The sequence below is a fragment of the Sardina pilchardus genome, chromosome 15 (genome assembly GCF_963854185.1).
Source record: "Sardina pilchardus chromosome 15, fSarPil1.1, whole genome shotgun sequence".
In the NCBI taxonomy this organism is placed as follows: Eukaryota; Metazoa; Chordata; class Actinopteri; order Clupeiformes; family Clupeidae; genus Sardina; species Sardina pilchardus.
Window position 1 is genome coordinate 8,104,122 of NC_085008.1, and position 24,638 is coordinate 8,128,759.

A 24,638-nucleotide genomic window follows, 5' to 3' on the forward strand; every position below is an offset into this window, starting at 1 on the left:
GACGAGAACTCTGGTGTGTGCTTGGACTCTCTCACACAAGCACACACACACACACACACACACACACACACACACACAGAGTGTACTCTCTCTCTCTCTCTCTGTCTCTCTCTCTCTCTCACACACACACACACACACACACACACTCACACAGTACACATAGTACTAGCTACACTGACATACAGCCACCTCATAAAAAGAAAACACACTCTCTCTCTCTCACACACACACACACACACACACAAACACACACACACGCACACACACTGAACTGGACACCCTCCATGTTTACCCCAGCTCCGGTGTAAGGAACTCTGAGAACCCACAGCGCTCTTACTCACTTACTCTTACACTCCCCTCGTCTTTTCCGAATCAGTGCGCACCGAACAAGAGATCGCGAGCCATCGTCGTGCCCCTTTATTTCTCTCCCACTCACAGATATTGACCCCGCGAGCTGTGGCCTATTGATGTGCAGCGCAGCGTGGCTCATCGTGTCGACACCATGTATGTAATTGGCTGTAATCAGCGGCCTGGTGTGAAAGGGCTTCTCCGGTTGCGCCGCGCCGCCGGACGCTACTCGGGAAACCCATATAGGCCTCGCCGCAGGGCATCGAGTCTGGACGAGCGGCCGCTCTCTCCATTAAGGCCTGGTCAAATAGGAGAAGGGCTCTATTAAGGGACAGTCAAAGAGCTTGACTATATTTCACACTCTAGCACCTGCTGTTACATTAAGGGGACTGGAGCGGCAACACTCTTTCAACAGCCACAGAAGACCCCCCTCTCCCCACCGCCACCCCCTCCCCCTTCCATCCACTATATTAAGCTTCTTTAGTAATGGGCAGCCAAGGTCATGTTTTGCTCTATATTAAGTCGTGTCTATTAAAAAATACCCTTAAAAAAACACACATGGTAGTCGTGGACGGGGGCCCAGACCGATTTCCGAGTGCTATTTTGAGGCGAATCAACGAAAGCCGCTCCTGAAATAACGCGCCTATTTGAGAGTGTTCGCCTGGTAACAAAATACCCATCATCCCACTTAGCGTCTGCCGCACAGCCAGCGGAGAACTCAGACAGCCAGTCGTCTCGTTCTCTTCATCCCGACTGCCTGCAATTAGTCAAACACACAGCTGCCTTTGCAGAGGCTAATTAGCATAAAACTGTTTATTTCAAGTGTTCAAGTGTTAAGCGCCGTTATGATTTTTATCTCTTTTGTTTTCCGACGGCATCTCTTCAGACGGATGCGCAAAAACACAGCGTCAGAGCAGGTGAAAATATTTTCCTCATTTGTGTTTTATGAGGTTGCGTTTCAAGGTTGCTGCTACTAAGATAACTGAGGGGGTAAGATAAGTATGCGGTGCAATTATGCAAATATTAGCACAGTCTGAGCACAACCGCAGCTGATAAAAGCAAACAAGCAATGAGCTCTGGATACTCCACTGGAGAAGATATATACTCTCTTTCGGTAGTACTGTATTTCGAAAGACTCATTAAGTCCACATTCATTCACCCAAACTGCTCCCCATGTCTCTGAATTAAGCCTATGGCATGTTTCTCCTCTCTGGACTGTGTCTTTACGCTCCATGACTATTTAAGTGTAGTAGCAGTAGTCTCCCCATGACGGAACATGAACTATTCCACTCTGGCAGAAATCAGCAGGGGGTGGAGAATGGGGGGTGGGGGCAGGTGATGTAACGGCCAGGCCAGGGAGGGACTCTCATTTTCCAGACCGCTTGGCCGGCGGGCAGGCAGACAGGCAGGCAGGCAGGTGTGTGGGCTACCATCTCCGGTCTGCGCGGCCTCCTATCTGCGTGGCTAATCACTCACACTAATGAGTATGGTAATGCTATGCAGGAGAATTACTCCAAGTCGGAGACGACGGCCGGATCTCTGGGGGAGGAGGAGGAGGAGGAGTGGGGGGGGGGGTTCTCTGAAGGCCGCCTGGCTCACAGGCAAGTCTCTACATTAATAATAATGTACACACACACATACCCAAATCACAGGAGAACAGAAAACACAGCTTCAGCTTTGTGCCAACAACGCTGCGACAGCTGACATTGGCGAGGCCGAGGGAAGCTGAAGCGCCCATTCAGACAGGGCCAGAGGAGGAAAGATGTTGGCTGGTAAAAGCCTTCTGACACTTTCGATATGAGCTTAATGTTAATCACCGCCCCAAGGGAAGGCTGCAAGAGGGGAGGAAAGGAGAGGTGGTGAGGGGAGAGAAAAGGAGCAGTGGGGAAAAGAGAGAAGAGGAGAGCAGAGCAGAAGAGAGAAGAGAGGAGAGGAGAGGAGATGAGAGAAGAGGAGAAGAGGAGTGAGTGAAGAGGAGAGATGAAAGAGGAGAGAGAGGAGAGAAGAGGAGAGGGAGAAGAGAGAGGAGAGGAGTGTGTTTATAAACCCGGACCATTCCAAGACCAGGCGCCACTAGAGACTCACCAGCTCTCTCAGGACTTCAGCTGAGAATGAATGTGAATAGCCCACCAACCAAGTGCACAGCAAGAGGGAGAGAGAGAGAGAGAGAGAGAGAGAGAGAGAGGCCGTGCAAGACATGAAAGGCCAGCAAAGAGAGAGAAAGAACTAAGGGAAAAAGTATTTTTGTGTGTGCAAGAGAGAGAGACACTCCTGCTTCAACATTTGCTTACAGCCATAACTCTCTCATGGTCCGGATATCTGCCAAATCACACTCATAATGCTTCACTCACGACTCTGTATTTTTAAACAGATACTCCTACTTCAGTTTGCTGACATCTGTATTGTGAGCCATTTGGGGCTCTAGCTGCTGATGCAGAACCTCCAACAGAAATGCCTGCCAATGACTATGCTCCCCGACCCACTCCCCGCCAGGACCCACCCAACCCCACCAGCCCTCTTCTTCCCTGCCTTGGCTGGTTGATGTTAACACAGACTGGGATAAACTGGGTCAGGGGGTCTCAGTGGCGAGATAATAACCTACACAGGCTGTCAGCGGGGGGCCATGCTACGCCTATCAGACCCAAGCAAAGGAGCCAGGCTTCCCCTTCAGAGCCCCATCAATACACCTCGGCAGCCAGGCAACGGTGAGTTAGCCATGAAACTAGCTAAGCAGCCCGCCAGTGTCACCCATTGTGAAGTTAGCCGACTGACAAGCTAGCTAACCAGCCAGATTGCCAGTACTGTCCTCCGAATAGCCAGCTAATCTTCCCGCTAATCAGGCTGGTTTCTCTCCCCATTGAATTCTGTCCCAGTAAACTTAGGCATCCAGCTAGCTAACACCAGCCAAACCCCCAGATCTGTTATCCCAGCTGCTAATCAGCTTGAATTCTTCCCCCCACTGATTTCCGCCTCAGTAAACTTAGCCAAACAGCTAGCTAATCAGAAAAAAGCCCAGAGCAGCTCAGTGAGGATGAAAGGCAGCAGTGCCACGCCCATGCGGGGAACAGGTAGCGGCCGACATCAAGCACCCGCCGAGAGGAGGTGGGATGGAGGGTGGGGGGGCTGGCTGGTCTGGGGAGAGTCTGGCTCGTGGAGAGAGAGGGGCGTGAGTCATTAACACACACAGCATAATTAAACACATCGTGGAGGAAGGCTGAGAGACAGATGAGGCAGACTAGGGCTCCTGAGACTGATATACACACAGATAGATACACACACACACATACATACACAGGCGCAAAGGCACACAGGCATGCAGGCACGCACGCACACACATACACATACACATATATACACACACACTGTCTCTTTTTATCTTAGTGTTAGCACCCCAAAGGTATCCCCAGAAATAAGACGATCAAAGATGAATTTGAAACCTCCATTTGAGGTGAGAAAGTGAGAAATAAAAAGATTATCCAAAGCAGAATCACCTCCAGCGAGTTAAGTCGAGACAAAGAGCTCTGATGTTGACTCCAAATGCAAACGGGAAAGGTGAAAACAACAACAACAACAACAACAACAACAACACCAGCTGCAGCAGCAGCAAAATATACAGACAAAAACAAGTCACAAAGACTCCTTAAGCCCCAACACACTCTTCTACTGAGCCCCATCACACCAGCAATTACTTCCCGGCTCTCAGCAGTCAGGGAGGCAAGCACGAAACAATGCCTCGTACACGCACACACACACACACACACACACACACACACACACACACACACACACACACACACACACACACACACACACACACACACAAACACACACACGCACACACACACACACACACACGCACGCACGCACGCACACACACACACACACACTTAGCCCGCGGCCAGAGAATGAAAAACCAAAAAAAAGAATGGGATGAAACAAAGAGAAATACGTAAACAGAATAGATTGCGGGCGCCGGTAATCAGCTTTTCCACTTTTCCACTCAGTGCATGTGTGACAAAGGCTAAGTGACAAATATATAAATAAGTGAATGCATGACAGCGGCAGCAGGAGAGGCGTGGAGCGCGGCGGCCATTAGAGGAGGCTTGGAGCCGGACAGACGCAGTGTGAGGCTGGGGCCTTGGAGGAATAATGGAGGAGGCTTATTATATTAATGAAGGGCTCTACACAGCTGCCAGCGCCGGGATTTGCATGGCCTTTTCTTTCGCTGCTCTCTCCCTCTCTCTCTCTCTCTCTATCAATCTCTCACTTGCTCATTCCCTCTCTCTCTCCCTCACTCTTGCGCTTTGACTCTCTGACTCCCTCGTCTTCCACTCCTGCTCTCTCTCCCTCACATTCTGTCTCTCTCCTTCACTCTCTCACTTGCTTTCTGTATTCCTCCCTCTCTCTCTCCCTCTCGTTCTCTTTCTCACTTGCAGTCCCTCATTCACTCTCTCATTCCTCCCACTCCCTCTCTCCCTCCCTCCCTCCCTCTCTCCACCTCTCTCCCTCGCTCTCTGTGGGCAGCGATTCAAATCTGCCAGGCAAATCTCCTGGACACCTCTCCTGTCTCTTGTCTCCTGTCGCTGCTGCTGCAGCAGAGGCGGACGCAGGGCCTCCGGCTTTAAATGAGATTGAGGTGCACCCCCCCCCCCCCCCCCCCCCCAATCCCCACCACCACCACCCCCCCAGCTCTCCCAAACACCCGCAGAGGATGGCAGGGCAGGGCTGAGCAGCACACAGCCACCCCTCTGCCCTCCTTCTCACCTCCCACCCCTCCTCCCCTCCCCTCCCCTCCGCCACCCTTGAAGAAGACTCAGACAGGCACGGCGAGGTCACTAAAAGCAGCCAAGACACATCAACAACAAAAAAAAAAAAAAGAGGCCTGGCCCAAAAATAGTCTGCGCATAGTCGGAGCTGCAGCTGTTTGTTGCTATTTGACCAGACAGAAAAATTGGATGAAAAATATGTGTGCTGAATCGGAGTGAAAGAAAAGTCTGAGTTTGAAGGGTCTGCCATCCGTCAATAGTTGTGTATAAAAAATAGAGAGGAGGAAAGGAGTAGAGATTAAGCTCATTCCCTCGAATACAAACAAGGCCTCGAATACAAACAAAACCGTCTGAAGGCTGCAAGGGAGCCGTGTGTGTGTGTAGCATCGTCAGCATGGCGCACATTTTTCAGTCCAGTAGCGCTTGTTTGGGCTCCTTGTCAGACGCTTGACAAATCCTGACAAATGCAGCTTTCATGCAATCTCATACAGTTTACAATTTGTTATTAGAGGACTAAACATGCGGCGTGTACAGTGAGGCTGGCCTCACTTGACTCAGGTCACCCGTCTCTGAGGAACAGCAAACAGAGAGAGCAAAAGACAAAGAGAGAGAGAGACTTTGACTTTAGAGAGAGAGAGAGGGGGGGATAGAATAATGAGACAGAAAGGCAAAAAGGGAGGAGAAAATGCAGGAAAGAGAGAGACAAAAAAAGAGAGGGGAAGGAAAGAAAAAGGGAGGGGGGGAGAAAAAGGGAAAGTCAGAGGGAGGGAGGAGGAATAGCAGGGAGGAATGAGAGTAATTGGCCCAGCTGTCCTGAGAGTCTTATCATATGAAAGAGGACAGACATGTGAACTAAGGAGCGGCCAGTGCTGCCCCGAGCTGTCCCTCTATTAGGGTCGCCGAGCCGCGCCGCTTCAAAGCCACTTTGTTGTGGCCATTAATGGTGCTGACGACAGCCCAGCGAAGCCGCTCGGCCGGGTGAAACAGCCACGACCAGAGACAAAGAGGGGGGGAATAATTGACCAAAAAAACCCTGCTACCCCTAACAAAAAAATACACCAGTTAGCACGGAGCACCCCTTTCCAAGAGCTATAAAAAATGATTAGGAGGAAAAAATAAGCGCCATCTTTAAAGTCTGGCAGGAGCAGCGGTCCCCTGCGTTGTCTAAACTATGTGCACAAGCCTAAAGCAACACAATTAAATACTGTGATAGAGAGCTGAGATTCATCAATAAAGTAAACTGTAAAAACACAATTACTCTCCTAGCATGGGCCTGCTGTAGGGAACAGTCTGATGAATGTTTACCACAACAACATATTTTTACAATCATCTGGACGTTTCTACCCTGAGCCAATTTGCTCAGAGTTTCCACAAAATCGTTTCCCCCCCTCCCCACAACCCCCCCCACCCACACGGCCCCGTGCGGACCCTCGCCGCGCTAACGTGAGCACACACTGACACGGAAAAAATCTGTCAGTGCTGCTTGCTGTTATTCCACCCTTCACTTTTCAAGGAAAATGTTGCTGGGGCCTGACAAGCCACAGACTGCACTCTCTCCCTCTCTCTCTCTCTCCGAGGCCTCGTCCTTCACTTGATTATTTCTGTAGTTTAGACTGTGAGATCAAGTTTCCTTGGCTACTGCGATGGACTGAGGACGGAACAGGCTAGGATTGAAATAAAACAGAGAGAGAGAGAGGGAGAGAGAGAGAGGGAGAGAGGGAGAGAGAAAGAGAGAGAGTGAAATAGAGAGCGGGAAAGACGTGCCATTTAAATGGAGCAAGAAGAAGGTAATTGTTTAAAGGTTAGCTTTGGAGGACAGAGTAAACAGCAGGGGAGTTGGAGGAGGACAGGGGTGCGACACTGGCGCTGCTTCAGGGGGGAAAGACCAGCGTGACGGGTCACATGACCAGGCGGCACTGGCCCAAAGAACCCAGAGGCCTTGAAACAGCGACCCCTCAGACCCCACCCGTCCTTAACCCCATCACAAAGACACTTGGCAAAGCCAGAGTGTAAACACACACTCCTCCACACACACACACACAAACTAGACTAAACACACACTCCCTTTTCTTACAGACGCATATAAAGATAGACTTGCAGAGAATCTCCTGAGGAAACAAAACAAACTCTAACTCTGCTAGATTAGGCAGAGGGATATTATGAATTCCATTCTGGACATGGGTCATTAGTACACACAGCCATCTCTCCAGCACCCACCCACCCACCACCACCACCACCACCACCACCCGTAGCCCAACACACACTCCACCACAAGCACCACCTGTAGAGACACCAGACTGTATGGAATTAATAATATGTTCTTGATGTCAGGCCGCTCTCAGTAGATTTGTAGATGGCCGTGTGCCTCACTTTTGAAATGCCAAATTGCATGCCGTAGCCTCCTCCCTGAGCAATACCCATCTGACGGAGTCAGGACTGGCTGCAAACAATCGGCAACTCTTCTCTCTGTGCTGGAGATCAAAGCGTCGACTTTTTGGCGAGAATTCAGGTCATGCTCGGGACTAATGTGCTACGGCAAGGGGGAGACACCCGGAGCGCTCGGAGAATGGAGGTCATTAAACTGCACCTTCCAAGAAAGACTCGCATTCTCACATCTGACCTGCTCTCTCTATCTATCTCTCGCTCTCCTCTCTCTGTCCATCTTTCTCTTCCCTCCTGTCTCTCCCGATCACACTCTCACTCTCTACTCTCTCTCTCTCTCCATCTCTTTTCCTCTTCCTCTCCCTCTCTCGCCGTTTCTCTCTCTCTCTCCCTTCGTTTCTCTACCTCCTTTTCTCTTTCTGCCTCTCCCTCTATCTCTCTCTCTCTCTCCCTCCCTCCTTCTCTCTCTCTCTCCATGTCTCACTGCCTCTCTCTCTCTCTTGCTCGTGCTCTCCGAGTCGAGGCAGGCCTGTGCAGGAGAAACATCCGGAGGATTTAGCATGCTGATGACACGGCCTGGCCACGCTACGTTAGGCCACGGGCCTCCAGCGCGGCTTCAAAGGCCCGGCCGTGTGATTTGTGAGCCATGCCTCCTCCTCCACCACCACCACCACCACCACCACCACCATCCCTCTCGTCCAGCCCCAGCACGGCCCGACTCCAGTCCCACAGCAGTGGTGGAATCTCAAGCAGACAGGTCCACCTTCCCCAACCCACCCACCCCTCCCCGCCTGCCTGGCCTCTCGCCTGGCCTCTTGCCTGCCTGCGTGCCTGTGGGACAGCTCCTGGATGATAAGTGTGAGGTCAACCAGCAGAGGTGCAAACCAGTTGTGATGTTTTCAGGAAAACAAATCAAAATGCAATGGCAGCAGAGCACGTGCATGAATATTCAAAGGGGGCAGAGACGGAGTGAGACGGAGGGAGTGAGGAAGAGAGAGAGAGAGGGAGGGGAAAGAGAGAGGGAGAATGCGATGGAGAGAGTGAGGGAGAGAGGAGAGCGAGGGAGGAGAAAGAGAATGAGAGAGAAAGAGAGAGGGGAGCAAAGGAGAGATGGAATGAGAGAGAGAGAGAGAGACAGAGACAGAGACAGAGAGAGAGAAAGAGAGAGAGAACCCCAGCTCCATTCCGACCACCAAACGTCTCGCATTCCCCTTCAACCCCCATTACAACAAAGCGGCGCCGCCGAGCGTCAGCGCCTGTCAACGGCTCCCTCTCTAAGCCGCGCCGACAGGAGCCCATTTTGATTCCTCCACCAGCAGTCCGACCGGGAGGTGGAGGGGGGGGGGGGGGACATTTACATGCAAATCCAAATGACCCAGCGCTGAATGCAGATGGGCGGGTGGGGGGGGGGGGGGGGGGAGTGCAGAGAAACACAAAGAGCTGGACGTGTCCACCCCATCCTCTTCTTTCATTAAAAATCGATGACAGAAGCCAACTGCTGTCCAGGTGAACTCGATATGGTAAATCTATTAATGCGTTGTCACTTTGCATTACGAGAGCGACTTCCTCCCCAAAGCGTTTGCAGGCGATTTGCAGGAAACGATCAATCTTTATTTGCATTGCTTAAGCAACATGGCCACATGTGAACTGAGGTTAAAGTGTACATTTCGGCTACATCACTAGCATGCATAATACATCCCAGATAGCAGCAATCTGTAACAAGATGTTGGCCTCTGGCCTAACCAGGATCTGGCTAATTGAATAAAATTAGATTAGAGATTGCTCTTTAAAGTCACTGTGCGATGTGCAGTGTCACTGGGGATGCAGATTAGATCTTCAGCCTCAGATCAGGCCCAGGTCAGGCCCAAGTCTGGCTGACACTAGGCCTGCTGGTTGTACCCGCGATGGCCTCTCTAAGACCTTGTTCCGCTTCTCTACAGCACATGAAAGATATCACTCTCCATCTCTGGTCTACATACACGGCCTGGTTGTTATTTATTCCACTTCACAGAGGCACAAAATGGTGTGGGAGAGGAGAGTGGGGGGGGAAGAGAGAAAGCTGGAAACGCTCTGAGGCTCTTTGATATTCCTCCACTTCACAGGGGAAAAGAGGGGAAGAGAGAGCGCCAGTGAAAGAGGCCGAGAGAAAGCGCAGAGAGGGAGAGAGAGAGAGAGAGTCCATACATTAATTGCTGCTTTGGAGCACCAGTTGATTTAGTGTGTTCAAGGGCCCTCTTCATCAAGGCGAGCCGTCTCCAAAGACTCTTGTCCCCACCCCGGGGGAGAGGCCTTTTGGGCTCCTCTTGACGTCAGCTCCCCCTCTGGCTCTCTGGCTCTCCAACACCTCCACCTCCAGCTCTCCAGCGACTGGAGCATTACCTCACTGCCTCAAATCACCCACAATGCACTCTGCCCCTCCTCTACTCATCTTCCCCTTTCTCTCTCCGCTGCCTCGGCCTCACCGGAGCCCGCTTTTCATCTCTCGCTCTCTCTCTCTTTATCTCTCTCCCTCTCCCACTATTTCTTTCTCTCTCCTTCTCCCTCTCTCTATCCCTCTCTCTTTCTCTCCCTCTCTCTCTCTTTATTTCTCTCCCTCTAACTCTATTTCTTTCTCTCTCCTTCACCCTCTCTCTCTCCCTCTCTCCTTTCTCTCTCTATACCCTCTCTCATGCATGACAAACTCCCTTGGGTTACAGGATGCACTAAGCTGTTAATTACCCCTGAGCTCAAAGCAGGGGGACAGGGGGCGCAAGCAACACTAGAAAAACAGACCAATACATTAACAGATCCTCTAACCGTGCGGACAATAGCCGAGCAAGGAAGAATTTGTTAAGAAAAATAAACCCCACAAATCTACCAGGAATGTTAATGTATGAGAATAATGTTACTGTAGGAGATAGGAGTCGGGATTGGCCCATGTGTGGACTATCATTTTTAATTCTGTCAACACAGATTCCTCTTGCAAATTGAGAGACCATATTAGGGTTCCAGCGTGCCAAAAATGGCTCTGCAACAGGAGGATGACTAACTAAAGAGATCTGGGAGAGAGCTATCAAAGCTCCACCAGAGAACTGACAACGCAACGGAGAGGAGAGACAAAGAGAGCGATAAAAGGTAAGCGAGGGAGAGAAAGAGAAAGAAAGAAAGAGAGTAAGAGAGAGAGGGAAAGGGAGAGAGAGAGGGAGAGAGAGAGGGAAATAAAAAGGCAAGGTTTAGAGTAAAAAAAGAGAGGGGGAGAGAGGAAATGAAAAAGTGGGCAAACGAGGCTCATACTGTGTGCGCTCCCAGAGGGGAGTCTTAAATGAATCTGCCCAGGCCAGACATGTGAAGCTGCTCTCTGTGCCTCTGGGGCTAGCCTTCTCTCCTCCTCCTCTCTCTCTCTCTATCCCACATCCCTCTCTCTTTATATCTCTCTCCCTCTCTTTCTTTCTCTATCCCACATCCCCCTCTTTATTTTTTATCCCCCTCTCTTTCTCTCTTGATATCTCTCTCTCTCTTTCTCTCTGTTAATATCGCTCTCTCTCTATATCCCACATCCCTCTCTCTTTATCTCTCTCTCCCTCTCTTTCTCTCTCTTGACATCTCTCTCTTTCTCTCTTTATCCCTCTGTCCCTCACGACAATGTCTCACACTTCCTTCCTCCCCGACAGACAATGACCAAAGGCCCATCAGCACCCCGAGGGCAGCCAAAGGCCCGCAGCAGAGGAGCCGCTCGGTCTGAGGTATTAAAAAAAAACGAGGGAGAGAGATGTGAGAGAGGAGGAGAAGAAAAGAGGGGAGTACGTGTGAAAGACAACACACTGGACTGTCCCTCCTCCATTCACATGGCAGTGACATGTCCTGCTCGCTGGGGGCCCCCTCGTTACCCCCCCCCCCCCCACACACACACACACACACCTCTCACCCTCATTAACGAGAGGTGTTGGTGGGACTGGCGTCTTCAGGATGCAGCGTTGCGGCGGACAAGAGAGAGAAAGGGATGGAGACAGATAAAGAGATTGGAAGAGCGAGGGAGAAAGAGAGCGAGATGAAGGCCGAGAGAGCGAGGGAGAGAAAGAAAGCGAGGGGCGAAAGAGTGAGAGCTGTATGGAGCGTGGGGGCCTCAGTGACAAACAGGCCGTGAAAAACATTCCGCTCACACTCCGGCTGTTTATTCATGTCGAGGAAGCCAAAACCGGCGGCCCTGCTCTTGTCACGTCCGCCGCCTTTTCAGCCGCCTCGCTCGCTTCCCACAATATTCCCTGGGCTTCCCGGGCCAAAGCCGTGCTCCCGCATTCACCAGGGAATGTGGCCCTTTCCTCCACTCCCGCTCGACCGATCCCCCCCCCTCGCCTCCGCTTCTAAACATGTCAAAAATAATGCAGCGCTGATCCCCACAGAAACGCTTCCTTCAGCACTCGCTGCTCATTGATAGCCTCCTTTAGTGGGCGCTTATATAACTCAGCCCTGGTGGCCGCGTATAGGGGCCCGCGCTGCGCTGTGCCGCGCCGCGCCATGCTAGCTGCACATCTACAGCCGTACAGCAGGCATACATTAGCCACGCGAAGAGAAGAGAACTCGGAGCACAGCGGCGCGCTGCAAAGTCAGCAACGTCCGAAAATTGTCACCGAGTGCCCGACAAGAAGAAAATGCACACATGCGTACACCCGCACAGCACTCACACAGCACTCACACGACACACACACATGTGCACACACACAAACACACACACACACACACACGCATACACACACACACACACACACACACACAAACACACACACACACACACACACACACATATTCACTCACACACAGACACACATATACACACAGCCACACAAGTTCTCAGTCCCACACACCTCATTACCAGCTATATAGTGATGTGCTTTGAACTCCTTCATTGGGCTCTGCAGAAGCCTCAGTGTTAATGCATCTGATGGGAAACATAGAGAGGCAAACAGAGAGAGCGAGAGAGTGACAGAAGCAGAGCGAGAGAGCGAGGGAAGAGAGGAGAGCGGCAGAGGCATGAGATGTAGAGATAAAAGGCTGATGTGAAACAGAAGCACACAGCGCTGAGAGGGAGAGTGTGGTTAAATGACAACCAAGCTCTCTCTCTCTCTCTCTCTCTCTCTCTCTCTCTCTCTGTCTGTCCCTCTCTCTCTCTCTCTCTCTCTCTCTCTCTCTCTCTCTCTCTCTCTCTCTCTCTCTCTCTCTCTCTCTCTCTCTCCAGTGGAGATAGTCTAGGGGAGGTGTTCATGACATGCTACAGAGAGCACCAGTGATCCCCTACTGCCCCATGCAGAGCCTGGCCTACAGTGGGTGGGCTTGTGTTGCCCTGCCCAGCCTGAGGGCCTCGCCTGATTGGGCCCTGGGAGTTGAGGGCCACGGGGGTCAGAGGTTGCTCTGTTTAGCATGGACCCGTGGCTAACCGACTGACCGCTAACCTAAACAGCAGCGGGAAGAGTAATGGAGCGGAACCTTGGGGGGAGGGTCATGTGACCAGAGCCCTTGTGTATGGAGGCTTATGGTAAAGAGCAGAGAGAGGAATGATGAGAGGAGAAGAGAGGCAGAGAGAGAGAGAGAGAGAGAGAGGAAAGAAAATAAATAGAGATGAGTGGGTAGGTGAGTAAGGGAGAGAAAGTGAGACAGAAAGAGAAAGAGGAAAAAAAGAAGTAACATGTGAGAGCATGACAGGGAGAAAGATAAAGAGAAAGAAGGAGTGGTACAGGGAGATACAGCAAAAGAGTAAGTGAGAGGAAAAATACAGAAAGCATGACTGGATGATATATAGCGAGAAGGAAAGCAATTTAGAAACAGAGAAAGGGAAGGGAGAGGGAGGGAGAGAGAGAGAGAGAGAGAAAGAAAGAGAGCTGTTGCTGTTCCATAGTCTGTGCTCAGCGCTGCCCAGCCTGCCACTCCAGCCTCTCCTTTCACCTTCCCTTTCTGCTAACTCCACATGCTAAGTGGGGACATTGTTACGGTCAATTTGTCCCATTCACAGTCCCAGTGGGCAGTGTCCTTTTTTGCCTGACAGCGGCCTTTGAGGGACGAAGACCTCGCAGCTTGGGAGGGCTTGACATCAAGACACTGACGCAGAGAAATGGACAGAGGGGGAGCAAGCGAGAGAGAGAGAGAGAAAAGAGAGAGAGAGAGAGAGAGAGAGAGGAGAGGAGGGGGGGAGGGGAAAGCCCCCGAGCTACAGGTTAGCTTTGGCCCCAGGGGCAGCTCCAGGCTCTGCGCACAAGGCCAACCAGCGAGGTCCTCCTCACAAGGAGCGCAGCGGGACGTGGACAAAAAAGGACTTCTGCGGCTCCTGGGGGCTGGCGGCCTCCAGCCCGCCTCCTCTCCCGCAGGTGACGCAAGTGCCAGGGAGGCGACAGAGGCCCCCGTGCAGGGGAGGGCACCTGTTCTTCTGGCACAGCAGGCAGCACACTTGCACTGTGGGGTTTGTCGCACGGCTGTCGGGGTGACGGGGGGTTGCGTCGTAGTAACAGGGCGGCCATTCAGTAAATCCAGCACGGAACACTACACTGCTAACGCACACGGAGGCACACATGTGTGAACATACGGAACAACACTGACACACACATACATACACACACAAAACTCTCTCACACACACACACACACACACACACACACACACACACAACACACAAATACATACACACACACATATACATACACACACACACGCACAAACAAACACACAGACTGAAGCGCTAACAAATCCTTCTATTTATTTGGAAACAGTCAACATTTACAATGAAAATCAGCAGGGTTCCTGTGTTGGCTGCGAGAGTTGAGGGAACGTTACACTTACATCGCTCCTAACTAAGCAACTTCCTAACCCGTAACTCCAAAAGTGCCGGGCTTGCGAGGGGATTAGCACAGCTCCACTAAGCAGTGCGTTGGCCTGTGACGCGCGGGTGGAAACCAGGCCGGCAGCTGCGGGGTGTTGAAACCCTCTCAGTGGCGAACAAAGGCGCGCGGATCCAGGCCGCCAGCCACCGATAGCCTCCGCCGTGCCACTTAACCTCTCCAGCCGCGGGAGGAAATTGCACGGAGAGAGAGAGCCGGCGTGTTTAAATCATCCCCTCCCCAAAAATCTTATCTGGCGTCAAGGAGTTTCCTCTGCACCTCCAAACTAATTTGTTCCAAGAGGAAATTCCTTGCATTATCAAAGTATGCGTGCATATGTGTGTGTAGGTGTGTGTGTGTGTGTGTGTGTGTGTGTGTGTGTGTGTGTGCATGTGAGTGTGAGTGTGACTATGTGCGTGAGTGCGTGTGTGCATGTGCATGTGACTGTGTGTGTGTGTGTGCGTGTGTGTGTGTGTGTGTGTGTGTGCGTGTGCGTGTCTGTATATATGTGAGTGTGTGTGTGTGTCTGTATATGTGTGTGTGTGTGTGTGTGTGTGTACGTGGAGACTGTGAGGAACACTAGCTGTGAGAACACATCCAGGGAGGGAGGGAGGGAGGGAGGGAGGGAAGGAACTCCCTTCTCATGCAAGAGCAGCACGGACCATGAATCACAGGCTCCAGGCATTGGCTCCATGCACCGCGCTCGCAAATCGAGACGAACGATGAGACGCAGCCCAAACGGGGCCACGGCTTCTCCTTTCCTCTCCGCACCACTCCTCTCCTCTCCGCACCGCTCCGCACCGCTCCACCCTCCTGCCGCTCCCCTGCTCTACCCAGTCCACAACAGCACCGCGGCAGCGGCCGGCCCACCGAACACGCTCTCGCACACAGACCTGCGCTTCAGGACTCGCGGAGCGCAGGAAACGGCTTGTCAGTGCACAGTTAAAGGGCTCCTTCTCCTTTTCAGCCTAACTGACATATGAGAGGGAGGGGAGGGGAGGGAGCTGCCCTCTTCCCTCAGCCCGAGCTATCTTTCAGCCTGCACCCACCGAGGAGGACTGTCTCCACGGCCCAGTTCTCTCTCTCTCTCTCTCTCTCTCTCTCTCTCTCTCTCTCTCTCTCTCTGCGCCTTTATTGGAATGCTCTGACCCTTGGGGACTTCACTTACTTTTTCTCCCTTTCCAGTCCACAAACCTCAGAGGCCAACAAAAGGCAGCTCAATGGCAATTTGAATTTGAAACAGGGGACCACAACAAAAACTCCAAGCTCGGAAACCAAGAAACTTCTGTGTGTGTGTGTGTGTGTGTGTGTGTGTGTGTGTGTGTGTGTGTTTTCCCCCCACAGATCCAAGAGCAAACCGTTTATCTGTCTCCACATTTAGAAATATAGAAAGAAAGGAGAGGGATAGAAAGACAAGTAACAGTGACCACAGGCCAGTGTGCAGGCTGCATTGGAGCCTGCTGTGAGTTCGGCAGCTGGTGCAAGAAAAAACAGGAGTGTGTAGGGTGCAGCACTAGTGAGGGGACAACCCCTTTACACACACACACACACACACACACACAGAGATAGAGAGAGAGAGAGAGAGAGAGAGAGAGAGAGAGAGAGAGAGAGAGAGAGAGAGAGAGAGAGAGAGAGACACAGAGACAGAGCTCATGATTTGTTAGTACTGGCACTGTTTTCCATCGTAGCATAAACTGAAGGTAAACCAGAGCCGTGGTTATTCATGGTTCATGATCCACCTACACGTTTTCAGATGAGATTCAATCACGGCTCAGATGCCACCTCATCTCACAGTCAAGGCTCTTGTGTAATTGAAGCTTTCACTTGCAAAATCAGCCTACGCTTTCTACCATAGCCTACCAACAAACGAAATGTCCCAGAAACAAAGAAAATGTGATATATAAATGGTCTGTTTCGTTTTCATACTTATGTAAGAATTGAACAGTATTTCGCCTGGGCGAATATTGTTCATGAGGTTTTAAAATTGCACTCAAAAACCAAAAAGCAATGCATGATATAACGGGTAACCTCGCCAATCGTCAATCACCTGTTCACTAAACAGCAGGGGATGAAAACAAAATATTCTCACGTGGTTCAATCAGCCCTGTTAAATGAGCACGGCAATATTTTGTCAAAGATTTGTGAGACACATGTTAGACTTACAGCAGTGTCACAACATTGCAGTGGATAATGCCGTTATAACCAAATCTGGATGCTGTGTATAGGAGCAACTGAAAACGGCAAATAACAATGAATACAATTCACGAGGTGATCAATCAAGTCAAATAATTGGAAATGTATTAATGTAAGCCTATACAAATTAACACACTACAAAACTGAAGGTTATTCAAATTTCCGATACATTTTGCATCGTAGCAGATTCATTACGCAGTCAAAAAAAAAAAAAAAAAAGATTCATGGTGAACCACCTACACCTTCGACCGGAGTAAATCGGTAGATATTCCCGCACACTTACCAGTAACTGTCGCGTAAATGGTGCGCCGGGTGCGGGGTCTTTGAATTCACGACTCCTTACAGTCCCGCTTCTCCTGGACTAAAATCCAGACTGGTTGATGAAAGGTAGTGTGTTCGCGGCTCTCTTCAACTGTGATATTAAAGCCGTCAGTAAACTACTCCTTTCAGTCGCACCTGTCTCTGTCCAGAACTGTTCCCATACGCCGGCGTGACATCCTTAAGACAACTGTCTCGCGGGTTGTGTGTCTGTATCCCAACTACCCCCTAACACACACAACAGCACCTGTCCACGGTGGAAAACAGACCACAAAGCTCTTCTATGCCGCTTCTAAACACATGGCACTCCGGCGTAGTTCTGCGCCGATATCCTTCTCAGACAGCCGTCCAAAATTCCTAAGTAATTTGGAATCGCTGGTGGCTGTGGCTGATGTTGAACGACTGGTAGCACAAACAATCCATACAGCGCCCCGTGGCACTGAACCATCTGTACCATATGAAAATTACATCTGTCTCCTTGCCTGGTTGCTCGCAAACAGTTGCGTTTTCAATCACCAATCCCCACAATAGTTATTCTGTGCTCCTTGTAGCTGCGCACGGCTGCCGCGTTTGCCAATCGAATGTCATTGCTGCGTTTTTTCACTCCGGCTCTCATTGAAAGAAAAAGGCTGTTCATCTGTTTGGTATGCGCCTCCAAACCAATTTGGTTCAGCCTCGGAATTCCACTTGAAAGGATCCCCCCATTCAGTGGCAGATATATGATATTTTCTTTATTCTTTAGCGAAGCCTGAAGCGCCTTGCTAAAGGTAGGAGGATCACTGTTTCAGTTTAGCGCTGGACCAGCGGTGTAATAGGCTACATCCCCAGCTGCACTGGGCTCCCTGTCACCCACAGTGATCCAAAAAATAGGAGTCAATGCCAAAACCTGAAGCAGAATCAAGCGGCGACTGGAACGGGATTAATTCGTCATTAATAACTTTTATTAATTTAATTAATTACTTAATTATTTAAATGAGACATGTATTGGTAATAAATCAGTAACTATAAAGCGTGTTAGACGTGTTAATCTTATATTTACTTGGAAATTGTAATTATGTTTTGACCACACAGTTAATTACTATGAACATATCGTTGTAATAATACATTCCAACAGTTTGAGGTGTCTTTCAAGAGAAGAGAAGAGAAGAGAAGAGAAGAGAATTAGAAGAGTTGTGAGCACAGCTTAAACCAAGCATATCCAAATGTAACATGTGTGTGGTGCAAATGTCCTGAGGTCAAATTTCAAATAGCCACTGCCTCCCTTGTGCAAAGGCGGTCATACAGAAAGTTTCATATGGCACACTCTCACACTCTCTGCCTGACCTTGTTAAAGGGCATATTTGCTGTCCCAGTGGCTCACCCCTCAGAGATAAACACGCAAACTAGACGTCTCCGGGGTCAACATACCCGGACCTCTCCCTTTCAGGTCATCTGACGCTTTCTTGCACACTGAGAACACAACTCATCTCACCAGACAGACAGACAAACAAGCACATAATAACAATCGCAACCACGGCGCTCAGAGCACTTTGTGGTTCGCCGGTGCTGTGTTGAAAGGAGGGGTACATAATACAACAGATGACTGCACCCAGACCAGGGGACAATGCTCAGTGTAGTAGCCCATGGTGAGAGCCATTGAAGCTGTACGGGGCCCGGGGCGAACACCTGAGAGAGTGCTGGTCATGTTAATTACAGCCCAAAGCTCTCTGCTCCCTGGGCCTGAGAGCACGGCCTGTCACAGACCTAATCCCAGGCTATCCAGTTAATCCCATTCTACCCATCCTCATCTCTTCCCAGGCTCATTCCAATACACAGTCACACTCACTCACTTAGTTACACACACACACACACACACACACACACACACACACTCTCTCTCTCTCTCTCTCTCTCTCTCTCTCTCTCTCTCTTACACACACACACACACACACACACACACACACACACTCTCTCTCTCTCTCTCTCTCTCTCTCTCTCTCTCTCTCTCTCTCTCTCTCTCTCTCTCTCTCTCTCTCTCTCTCTCTCTCTCTCTCTCTCTCTCTCTCTCTCTCTCTCTCACACACACACACACACACACACACCTCCAGAAAAAGAATTCCATTTTTGTGAACAACCACAGCTTGTGCCTAATAAGCTATTGTGTAAAAAAAACAGTGGATTGTGGAAATGTTTGTGCAAAGCTGTCTCCTGTCGATGACAAAGCGGCGATGCATTGAGTCAAAAATAAAGGTTCCAAAAAAGCACATGAATCCAATTTTTCACTCAATTAACTCACAAAGTGATTAGGTATAATTGACTTCCCTTAAAGAAGAAGACTGAGACACAGCCGCCCCCTTCCCTGGAACAGGCAGGAAACAAGACCGTTGTGTACAGGATTAAAATTGGAGCAAGAAAACTCTGAGCCTTATTCAGTATGGAAAAATCTCCCTTTGATCTGAAGTGGAGTGGTGGCAAGGGAGAGATGGAGGATGACACTGATGTGGTGTGTGTGTGTGTGTGGGTGTGTGTGTGTGTGTGTGTGTGTGTGTGTGTGTGTGTGAGTGTGCGAGTGTGTGTGTGTGTGTGTATGTGTGTGTCTATGAATCCGCGCCCACAAGTATGTGTCTATGCCTGTGTCTATGCTTGTGTGTGTGTGTGCATCTGTCTATCTGTGTGTCTATGAGTCTGCGCCAACAAGTGTGTCTATACCAGAGTGTGTGTGTGTGTGTGTGTGTGTGTGTGTGTGTGTGTGTGTGTGTGTGTGTAGGGGGGAGCACTGGTAACTGACATTAAATAAATAAAGAGCTAGAAAAACAGGAGCACGCTGCTTTTGTTCTCGCAGCCTTTCATCCCACGTCATCTTTGAGCATTGCCATCGGAGCTGCAAGAAACCTGCGCTCGATGAAGAGGTGCGGGATCGCAGTGCGGAGCAAAGCGAAGAGAAAGAGCTTAGCAGAAAGCGTGACCTTTGATGGAGAACATTTCTCTTTTCTAAACCCCTCGGCGTGACTGGGGTATAGGGTGGGGCACTGCAGTCAAGCTCTCCTGGAGATAGGGCGAATCTGATTGCTCAGGAAGAATTCAGGTAGTGTCTCCATGCAGAGGTCTCTCAGTCGCCTCTGCCCCTGTGCTGATGGCGGTGTGTGGACCTGTGCGACCGGACAAGGTGTGGCCGGCGGAGGAGGGTGAGCGCTCGCCATTGTGGCTCCAGCTCTGAGACAAAGGAAACACGAGCCTTCCTCCTGTACTGACATATTGTTCAGCCAGCGGCATCGGCCGCATGTGATCACATTAAATTGGATTACATGCCGTCACGAGCCCACCAGTAAGGTTTCCATTTCCTATGAGATATGATGGTGTCCCCTGATAACGACCATCCAATCCGGGGACAGTAGGTGTACCATGACACAGACTATCTATTCCTGGACGTCTTCAACACAGCCGTCTGTTATGCGCACAGAGTTATTGAATTTAGCCAATTAGTACTGGCGTCAATCTCGTGTCTTGTCCTGGCTGGCACGGCGCCATTCCTCCGTCTCGCGTGTTGCCGTGCCAAACATGAAACCAATTAGCCTCCCTCAGGAACATCAACAAGCGGGATGTCGAACACAGGTGCTCGCTGTTTACGGTGAACTTGGTTTTGCGCAACCTTGGCTCGTGCACCGTGTGCAAACTGTGAAGCATAACTGCATGCCACGCATGTGCATGAGAGGGAGAAGAACAGTGAAATCAACAAGTATCAAAATCTGTGTGTTATGATAAAAAGCCGCAGTCTCTCCACTGCCTGTCGAGTCAAGCCTTTCTGGATGGAAATGCAATTACTGACTGCCTGTGCTTGGTAGACATCCAGTGCTGATAAGAGTCCACTAGTTGGGGCCAGTCTGTGGATGACCGTGTTATTGCAGTGAGAGGAGCCATTGTCATGGCTGCCATCAATCAGGCCATGTGAGTGTGCAGTCTGGTGTGGAGATGGGAAGGAGAGAAAGGGAAAGAGAGAGAGAGAGAGAATGAGAAAGAGAAGGGGAGAAAAGAGAGACGGAGAGCTGGAAAGAGGAAAGAGTGAGAACAAGAGCGAAAGACAAGGGAGGAACAGAGGAGAAGCATTGGCCGAGAGATTCATAGGAGCAGGAAAGGACAAGGAAGGGAAGAAGAGAGCGAGAGAGCGAGAGAGAGCGAGAGGGAGGAAGAGATTGGGGCAAGAGAGAGATGAACAGGAGAAGAGGGAGAACAGAGTGGGAGTCGTGTCCTGGTTCTCCTCTGTCTCTCTCTCGCTCTCTCTCCCTCCATCCACCACTACTCGGTCGTGCCTCACATGAAGGCGCTCTGTTTGGATATACTCCAGAGGAGCTATTGGCCCGGCACTGTCATTCTCAATACAGTCACACTAAAGAGTGCCAATGAATATTTCAGAGGCTGCTTCCTCCTCAAGGCCCCTGGCATTCCTACGCCGCTGGCATTGACCTGTTGGCTGCCTCTCTCTCCCCTTGTGAGCCATTCATATAGGAGTGAACAATAGCACAGACCCCTGGATTCAGAGTTTGTGTGTTTGTGTGTCTGTGAGTGTGTCTGTGTGTGTGTGTGTGTGTGTGTGTGTGTGTGTGTGTGCGTGTTCAGGGTCACTGGAGAGTGCTGTGAAGTGGTGTCCACCCATTGGTTGAAGTCAATCAGTTTTTCTCTAACGTGCTACATATGTTCACAACATACGGCTGGTTTCACTGCTAGCCCTGACAGAGAGCACATGATTGTGTCATTATTAAATTATATGATAGAAGCAGAGACACGATAAACCACTCTTTGTGGCTGGTTTGTTTGTGCAGACAGACCATGAGCGCTAAATAAAGACATTGTGTATGTGGCAGTGGTTTGGAGGATGGGAGGGCGTGTGTGTGTCTGTCTGTTTTTGAGAAAACTGGACAGTGTCCAAAAAAAGAGGGAGCATTCCGAAGATTGTTATGGAATGTGGATAAAAGCAAACAGAGCATTCGCATTCCATCACAAAGGACGATGGAAAGTTCACAAAGCGTTCACTCAAGAAGCATTTTCATCCCCTCCGTCGTGTGAGAAGGGTCACTGTGAGCAAATGTAGACTGCTTGCAGTCCTAATGTTTAATTAAATAGGATTGAATTCAGGCCAACTTCTAAGAATTAACGAGGGGGTAATTCACATAGAACCAAGGACAAGATGTCAATGAGCTTTAACCTCAGAAACTGAATCCTGATGATTTCACATTTCCTGAAGATTTTTTTTTTATCATTGCCTTCTAAAATCCTCTGAAGCATGTAATTGTTATAGGTTTTCTTTCCTCCGCACTCATCTTAACGTAATACCTCCGACATTTTGTGATGAGGTGGTTTGACAAATAAAAGAGTCTCCTGTCAATGCATCAAAGTTAAATTCCTTTTCAGTGTAAAACAAGACCCCACGCCTAACCTCAGCGCCCACATCAAAAAAAGGGTGGGTGACTATTGATACGCTCATCTATCCATCCAGGAAGAAGAAGGGGGGGGGGGACAAAAAGAGCACATCAAAAGAAACTGGAGCATCTGATACACTGGAGGCAGATGTGTCAGAAAGCCGAGGAGTGGCAGGTGAGTTATGTTCGCGCCACATCTGATAGTCATTCCACTCCCCACACACACTGTTTACCTCCTGGTGATACATGGGGCTTGTGAGCTCCTAATTTCCAGCCTCTGCTCAACCAAGGTTGCACAACAGTAATATGTTCTTTAACAATATATTACTGGGGGGGGTGCTGGGGAGGGGTGGGGGGGGAATAGATCACATTACACCACAGCAATGATTTGTTGCAGCACACTGTGTTACTGATACTGGATGTTGCAGGGAGGAAATGTGATTTCGGATGTGAGCCTGAAATGGGGACCGCAAAAGCCAGATGGCGAGAAGTTAAAAGGTCATAACAGAATTTCTCAACCTTGACTGAAAATTAGCTCTAAAATGGGGTCTGGAGTATTGGATCTAAATTGAAAGAGTCAATAAAATGCTGGAAATGGTCCTATTTTACATCTACAGGAGGTACCGAGGTCCATACTCCTACCATCTGTATATGGAGAAATTATTTGTAATTACTAGCTGTTACTGTATCTTCATATTTGGTCATTCTGGATATTATCCATCCTGTTTACATTAGGTTACCCACGCCATTCAATAAGGACTGATATAATACATTAACTAACTAACAATGTGCTATAACACTTACACTGCGCATTAACTATACATTCTAATCCTAACTCCATCTGTACCTCTGGGCCGTTTGACAGGCAATTGATGTGCTGTGACTCTTCATTACTTAATATGCTGTATTTTACAGTTAGGCTACCTGAAGCGCAGCCTTATTCTGGATATAGCCTACACTATATCATCCAGCCACGGGAAAGCACAATAGCTCGGCATGTGGAATTGATCATGTGAACCGTTTTGATGAAGATAAGTGGGGTGCTTTGATAGCTAATGCAACTTTATTTGACACAGATACTCTGAACCCCCTCCTGTTAAACAGGCTGGTAGGAACCAAATGACGTCAATGAATGTGTTCTCTATGTCCTGTGTGCAAAACTTCAGCTGGCCATCTCGGCTACCACAGCCCCCTGGGCAAGAGGAGAGGGATCCTTTTTCCTTTTTCCAGAACTCATAGTGATTCTCATGTTATCTCCTAATCTTCAATTACTCAACATCCAGACCAATTTGGCCTCCAATCAGTTTTGTCCCACCATGCAGACCGAGAGCAAAGCAGAACCAGATGACTTTGCCCTCCGGCTCTGGGGCACGTGCACAAGGCCCCGGCCTTGGGAATCTGGGGTGGGGGGTCATGAGGGGGGGGGGGGGGCACGGAAGTGAGACAGGACACTGGGGAGCAGTCAATCTCAACACCCCGAAAAACATTGAGGGGGGGGGGGGGGGACGGACGACTGTCCCCAAAGATGGAAACCACACACACCAGCAGGGAAAAACATGACCGCCAGTCTAATCAAAAGTCATGCTTTCAAACCAGGCTAACACTGTGTGTGTATGTATGTGTGTGTGTGAGTGAGAGAGAGCGAGAGAGAGAGTGAGAGAGAGAAAGGTATGTGTGTCTCAGTATGCCTGAGTGCACACGAATGGATTGTCTATAACGGATGTAGCAATCTTAATCCAATTCCTTTTGTATGTAGATGAATAAAAACCCAGAAGTCATCAAAAGAGTTAGGAGAGGATATTACAGTAATCTTGTCTCCAGTTCGATTTGATGGGAAGAAATAATGACAGTCCTAATGACACATGCTTATATTGAAAATGGAGAGCCATAATGAAACCCAATGAAAAGGAAATGAAACATTCAATGATAAAAGTTAGGGTCCCTTTTAATAGAATGGTTTCATCTCTTGATCTAAGCATCGCAAGCTTTGATTTTCCCCCTCACATAACACTGCTGATGATGAATATATGAAGTTAAAACCAACTACTGTGTTACTACCACTGCAAACTCTACAACAGTGATGAGCATAATCATCATCATAACTAAGAGGGAATATTAAAAAAATCCTTCATCTCAACAAATCAAAACATCATTTTAAAATGTATCTCGAGTTCATCTGTTCTGGAATGAACAAAAAAAAAATCAATTATTTTAGCAAAAATACTAAATGGTAATGGTAATTTTAACCAATTCCTGTAATTAAAACATGAATTATAATGACCAAAATAGAAGGAGGGGGTGATCAATATGTCAGCTGAATGCCATGGATTTATCAACTTGGCTGCAAATCAAGTGGATGTGATGTGAGCTTGAGTTGCAGCACTCCTTTAATAGAA

The 24,638-nt window shown here is 49.5% G+C and overlaps 1 protein-coding gene across 1 annotated transcript in view; it reads right to left on the reverse strand.

The window, feature by feature from the left end:
* The window catches only part of sema6bb (sema domain, transmembrane domain (TM), and cytoplasmic domain, (semaphorin) 6Bb), a 127,723-nt gene extending 110,250 nt beyond the window's left edge, over positions 1–17,473 (reverse strand). The window contains exon 1 of the mRNA XM_062515598.1: positions 16,815–17,473. The gene's annotated coding sequence lies outside the window, so the exon portion shown is untranslated. The remainder of the gene's footprint in view (positions 1–16,814) is intronic.
* Between the last annotated feature and the right edge of the window lie 7,165 nt (positions 17,474–24,638).